Here is a 7004-nt window from a genome sequence, read left to right on the forward strand (position 1 = left end):
GTATTTTATGCTTCTGGCGTTGACTTCTAAGGCCGCAGCTATTCGATGTGGTGGAACGACGCCCTAGAGTGCAGCCTAGGTTGCCCGTATCGTAGAAATGACCATATCTTTCACACTGGTTGCAATTACTCGTTTTATACGATGGAAAGACTCTTGTATTTATATTGTATTTTATAGTTATGGCGTTGTCTTCTAGGGCCGTAGCTATTCGATGTGGTTGAGCAACGCCCTAGAGTGAAGCCTAGGTTGCCCGGAACGTATAAATGACCATAGCCTTCATACTGGTTGCAATTATTCGTTTTATACGATGGAAAAGCTGTTGTATTTATTTTGTATTTGGTGCTCCTGGCGTTGACTTCGTAGGCCCTAGCTATTGGATCTCGTGGACCAACGCCCTAGAGTGAAGCCTAGGTTGCCCGGAACGTAGGAATGACCATAACAATCATACTGGTTGCAATTATACGTTTTATACGATGGAAAAACTGTTGTATTTTTATTTTATTTTATGCTTCTGGCGTTGACTTCTAAGTCCCTAGCTATTCGATCTGGTGGAGCAACGGCCCTGAGTGAAGCCTAGGTTGCCCGGGACGTAGAAATGACCATCACCTTCACTCTGGTTGCAATTATTCATTTTATACAATGGAAAAACTGTTGTATTTATATTGTTTTTTATAGTTATGGCGTTGGCTTCTGAGGCCTTAGCTATTCGATGTGGTGGAGCAATGCCCTAGAGTGAAGCCTAGGATGCCCGCAACGTAGAAATGACCATATCTTTCACACTGTTTGCAATTATTCCTGTTATACGATTCAAAAACTGTTGTATTTATATTGTATTTTATGCTTCTGGCGTTGACTTCTAAGGCCGGAGCTATTCGATGTGGTGGAGCAACGCCCTAGAGTGAAGCGTAGTTTGCGCGGAACGTAGAAATGACCATACCTTTCACACTGGTTGCAGTTATTCCTGTTATACAAGGGAAAAACTGTTGTATTCATATTGTATTTTATGCTTCTGGCGTTGACGTCCTGGGCCCTAACTATTCTATCTGGAGGAGCAACGCCCTAGAGTGACTCCTAGGTTGCCTGGAATGCAGAAATAACCATCACTTTCACACTGGTGGCAATTATTCCTCTTATGACATGGACAAACTGTTGGATTTTTAATGTACTTTATGCTTCTGGCGTTGACTTCTAAGACCCTAGCAATTCGATCTGCTGGAGCAACGCCCTAGAGTGAAGCCTAGGTCGCCCGCGACGTAGGAATGATCATCACCTTCACTCTGGTTGCAATTATTTCTGTTATACAAGGGAAAAAGTGTTGTGTTTATATTGTATTTTATGCTTTTGGCGTTGACTTCTTAGGCCGTAGCTATTCGATGTGGTGGAGAAACGCCCTAGAGTGAAGCCTAGGTTGCCCGGAACGTAGAAATGACCATAACATTCATACTGGTTGCAATTATTCGTTTTATACGATGGAAAAACTGTTGTATTTTTATTTTATTTTATGCATCTAGCGTTGACTTCTAAGTCCCTAGCTATTCGATCTGGTGGAGCAACGGCCTAGAGTGAAGCCTAGGTTGCCCGGGACGTAGGAATGGCCATCACCTTCACTCTGGTTGCAATCATTCATTTTATACAATGGAAAGACTGTTGTATTTATATTGTTTTTTATAGTTATGGCGTTGACTTCTAAGGCCGTAGCTATTCGATGTGGTGGAGCAATGCCCTAGAGTGAAGCCTAGGATGCCCGCAACATAGAAATGACCATTACCTTCACACTGTTTGCGATTATCCATTTTATACGATGGCAAAACTGTTGTACATATATCGTATTTTATGCTTCTGGCGTTGACTTCTTAGGCCCTAACTATTCGATCAGGTGGAGCAACGCCCTAGGGTGAAGCGTAGGTTGCCCGGAAGGTGGAAATGACCATAGCTTTCACACTGGGTTCAATTATTCGTTTTATACAATGGAAAAACTGTTGTATTTATATTGTATTTTATGCTTCTGGCGTTGACTTCTTAGGCCCTATCTATTCGATCTGGCGGAGCAACGCCCTAGAGTGTAGCCTAGGTTGCCCGGAATGTAGAAATGATCATCACTTTCACACTGGTTGCAATTATTCTTGTTATACGATCGAAAAACTGTTGTATTTATTTTGTATTTTATGCCTCTGGCGTTGACTCCTAAGGCCGTAGCTATTCGATGTGGTGGAGCAACGCCCTAGAGTGAAGCCTAGGTTGCCCGGAAAGTAGAAATGACCAATACCTCCACACTGTTTGCAATTATTCATTTTATACAGTGGAGAAACTGTTGTATTTATATTGTTTTTTATAGTTATGGCGTTGACTTCTAAGGCCCTAACTATTCGATGTGGTTGAGCAACGCCCTAGAGTGAAGCCTAGATTGCCCGGAAAGTAGAAATGACCACAACTTTCACTCTGGTTTCAATTATTCGTTTTATACAATGGAAAAGCTGTTCTATTTATTTTGTATTTTATGCTTCGGGCGTTGACTTCTATGGCCCTAACTATTCGATCTGGTGGACCAACACCCTAGAGTGAAGCCTAGGTTGCCCGGAACGTAGAAATGACCACAACTTTGACACTGGTTGCAATTATTCGTTTTATACGATGGAAAAACTGCTGTGTTTATTTTGTATTTGGTGCTTCTGGCGTTGACTTCTTAGGCCCTAACTGTTGGATGTGGTGGACCAAAGCCCTAGAGTGAAGCCTAGGTTGGCCGGAACGTAGAAATGACCGTTACTTTCTCACTGTTAGCAAATGTACATTATATACCATGGAAAAGCTGTTGTATTTATATTGTATTTTATGCTTCTGGCGTTGACTTCTTAGGCCCTAACTATTTGATCCGGTGGAGCACCGCCCTGTAGTGAAGCCTAGGTTGCCCGGAACGTGGAAATGACCATAACTATCACACTGGTTTCAATTATTCGTTTTATACAATGGAAAAGCTGTTCTATTTATTTTGTATTTTATGCTTCGGGCGTTGACTTCTATGGCCCTAACTATTCGATCTGGTGGACCAACGCACTAGAGTGAAGCCTAGGTTGCCCGGAACGTAGAAATGACCATTACTTCCACACTGTTTGCAATTATTCATATTATACAGTGGAAAAACTGTCGTATTTATATTGTATTTTATGCTTCTGGCATTGACTTCTAAGGCCCTATGTATTCGATCTTGTGTAGCAATGCCTCAGAGTTTAGTCTAGGATGCCCGCAACGTAGAAATGGCTATTACTTTCACACTGTTTGCAATTATTCATATTATACAGTGGAAAAACGGTTGTATTTATATTGCATTTTATGCTTCTGGCATTGACTTCTAAGGCCCTAACTATTCGATGTGGTGGACCAACGCCCTAGAGTGAAGCCTAGGTTGCCCGGAACGTAGAAATGACCATAACATTCATACTGGTTGCAATTATTTCCGTTATACAAGGGAAAAACTGTTGTATTTTTATTGTATTTTATGCTTCTGGCGTTGACTTCTTAGGCCCTAACCATTGGATCTGGTGGAGCAACGCCCTAGAGTGAAGCCTAGGTTGCACGGAACGTAGAAATGACCATTACTTCCTCACTGTTTGCAATTATTCATTTTATACAATGGAAAAACTGTTGTATTTATATTGTTTTTTATAGTTATGGCGTTCACTTCTAAGGCCGTAGCTATTCGATGTGGTGGAGCAATGCCCTAGAGTGAAGCCTAGGATGCCCGCAACGTAGAAATGACCATATCTTTCACACTGGTTGCAATTATTTCTGTTATACAAGAGAAAAACTGTTGTGTTTATGTTGTATTTTATGCTTCTGGCGTTGACTTCTAAGGCCGCAGCTATTCGATGTGGTGGAACGACGCCCTAGAGTGCAGCCTAGGTTGCCCGTATCGTAGAAATGACCATATCTTTCACACTGGTTGCAATTATTCCTGTTATACGATGGTAAAACTGTTGTATTTCTATTGTATTTTATGCTTCTGGCGTTGACTTGTTAGGCCCTAACTATTCGATCTGGTGGAGCAACGCCCTAGAGAGAAGCCTAGATTGCCCGGAACGTCGAAATGACCATAACTATCAAACTGGTTGCAATTGCTCGTTTTATACGATGGAAAAGCTGTTGTATTTATTTTGTATTTGGTGCTCCTGGCGTTGACTTCGTAGGCCCTAGCTATTGGATCTCGTGGACCAACGCCCTAGAGTGAAGCCTAGGTTGCCCGCGACGTAGGAATGATCATCACCTTCACTCTGGTTGCAATTATTTCTGTTATACAAGGGAAAAAGTGTTGTGTTTATATTGTATTTTATGCTTCTGGCGTTGACTTCTAAGGCCGCAGCTATTCGATGTGGTGGAACGACGCCCTAGAGTGCAGCCTAGGTTGCCCGTATCGTAGAAATGACCATATCTTTCACACTGGTTGCAATTATTCCTGTTATACGATGGTAAAACTGTTGTATTTCTATTGTATTTTATGCTTCTGGCGTTGACCTGTTAGGCCCTAACTATTCGATCTGGTGGAGCAACGCCCTAGAGAGAAGCCTAGATTGCCCGGAACGAAGAAATGAGCATAACTATCAAACTGGTTGCAATTACTCGTTTTATACAATGGAAAGACACTTGTATTTATATTGTATTTTATAGTTATGGCGTTGTCTTCTAGGGCCGTAGCTATTCGATGTGGTTGAGCAACGCCCTAGAGTGAAGCCTAGGTTGCCCGGAACGTATAAACGACCATATCTTTCACACTGCTTGCAATTATTCTTGTTATACGATTCAAAAACTGTTGTATTTATATTGTATTTTATGCTTCTGGCGTTGACTTCTAAGGCCGGAGCTATTCGATGTGGTGGAGCAACGCCCTAGAGTGAAGCCTAGTTTGCGCGGAACGTAGAAATGACCATACATTTCACACTGGTTGCAATTACTCATTTTATGCGATGGAAAAACTGTTGTACATATATCGTATTTTATGCTTCTGGCATTGACTCCTTAGGCCCTAACTATTCGGTCTGGTGGAGCAACGTCCTAGGGTGAAGCCTAGGTTGCCCGGAACGTAGAAATGACTATAACTATCAGACTGGTTGCAATTATTCGTTTTATACGATGGATAGAATGTTGTATTTATATTGTATTTTATAGTTATGGCGCTATCTTCTAGGGCCGTAGCTATTCGATGTCGTTGTGCAACGCCCTAGCGTGAAGCCTAGGTTGCCCGGAACGTAGAAATGACCATTACTTCCACACTGTTTGCAATTATTCATATTATACAGTGGAACAACTGTTGTATTTATATGGCATTTTATGCTTCTGGCATTGACTTCTAAGGCCCTAGCTATTCGATGTGGTGGAGCCACGCCGTAGAGTGTAGCCTGGGTTGCCCGGAACGTAGAAATGAACATAGCTTTCACACTGGTTGCAATTATTCCTGTTATACAAGGGAAAAACTGTTGCATTTATATTGTATTTTATGCTTCTGGCGCTGACTTCTTAGGCACTAACTATTCGATCTGATAGAGCATAGCCCTAGAGTGAAGCCTAGGATGCCCGCAACGTAGAAATGACCATATCTTTCACACTGTTTGCAATTATTCCTGTTATACGATAGAAAAACTGTTTTATTTATATTGTATTTTATACTTCTGGCGTTGACTTCTAAGGCCGCAGCTATTCGATGTGGTGGAACGACGCCCTAGAGTGCAGCCTAGGTTGCCAGTATCGTAGAAATGACCATATCTTTCACACTGGTTGCAATTATTCCTGTTATACGATGGCAAAACTGTTGTATTTCTATTGCATTTTATGCTTCTGGCGTTGACTTGTTAGGCCCTAACTATTCGATCTGGTGGAGCAACGGCCTAGAGTGAAGCCTAGCTTGCCCGGAACGTAGAAATGACCATTACTTCCACACCGTTTGCAAATATTCATATTATACAGTGGAAAAACTGTTGTATTTATATTGTATTTTATGCTTCTGGCATTGACTTCTAAGGCCCTAACTATTCGATGTGATGGAGCAACGCCATAGAGTGAAGCCTAGGTTGCCCGGAACGTAGAAATGACCATAGCTTTCACACTGGTTGCAATTATTTCTGTTATAAAAGGGAAAAACTGTTGTATTTATATTGTATTTTATGCTTCTGGCTTTGACTTCTTAGGCCCTAACTATTCGATCTGGTGGAGCAACGCCCTAGAGTGAAGCCTAGGTTGCCAGTATCGTAGAAATGACCATATCTTTCACACTGGTTGCAATTATTCCTGTTATACGATGGCAAAACTGTTGTATTTCTATTGCATTTTATGCTTCTGGCGTTGACTTGTTAGGCCCTAACTATTCGATCTGGTGGAGCAACGGCCTAGAGTGAAGCCTAGCTTGCCCGGAACGTAGAAATGACCATTACTTCCACACCGTTTGCAAATATTCATATTATACAGTGGAAAAACTGTTGTATTTATATTGTATTTTATGCTTCTGGCATTGACTTCTAAGGCCCTAACTATTCGATGTGATGGAGCAACGCCATAGAGTGAAGCCTAGGTTGCCCGGAACGTAGAAATGACCATAGCTTTCACACTGGTTGCAATTATTTCTGTTATAAAAGGGAAAAACTGTTGTATTTATATTGTATTTTATGCTTCTGGCTTTGACTTCTTAGGCCCTAACTATTCGATCTGGTGGAGCAACGCCCCAGAGTGAAGCCTAGGTTGCACGGAACGTAGAAATGACCATTACTTCCTCACTGTTTGCAATTATTCATTTTATACAATGGAAAAACTGTTGTATTTATACTGTATTTTATGCTTCTGGCGTTGACTTCTTAGGCCCTAGCTATTGGATCTGGCGGACCAACGCCCTAGAGTGAAGCCTAGGTTGCCCGGAACGTAGAAATGACCATAACATTCATACTGGTTGCAATTATTTCTGTTATACAAGGGAAAAACTGCTGTATTTTTATTGTATTTTATGCTTCTGGCGTTGACTTCTTAGG

Source organism: Calliopsis andreniformis, unplaced genomic scaffold (genome assembly GCF_051401765.1).
Source record: "Calliopsis andreniformis isolate RMS-2024a unplaced genomic scaffold, iyCalAndr_principal scaffold0001, whole genome shotgun sequence".
Lineage (NCBI taxonomy): Eukaryota > Metazoa > Arthropoda > Insecta > Hymenoptera > Andrenidae > Calliopsis > Calliopsis andreniformis.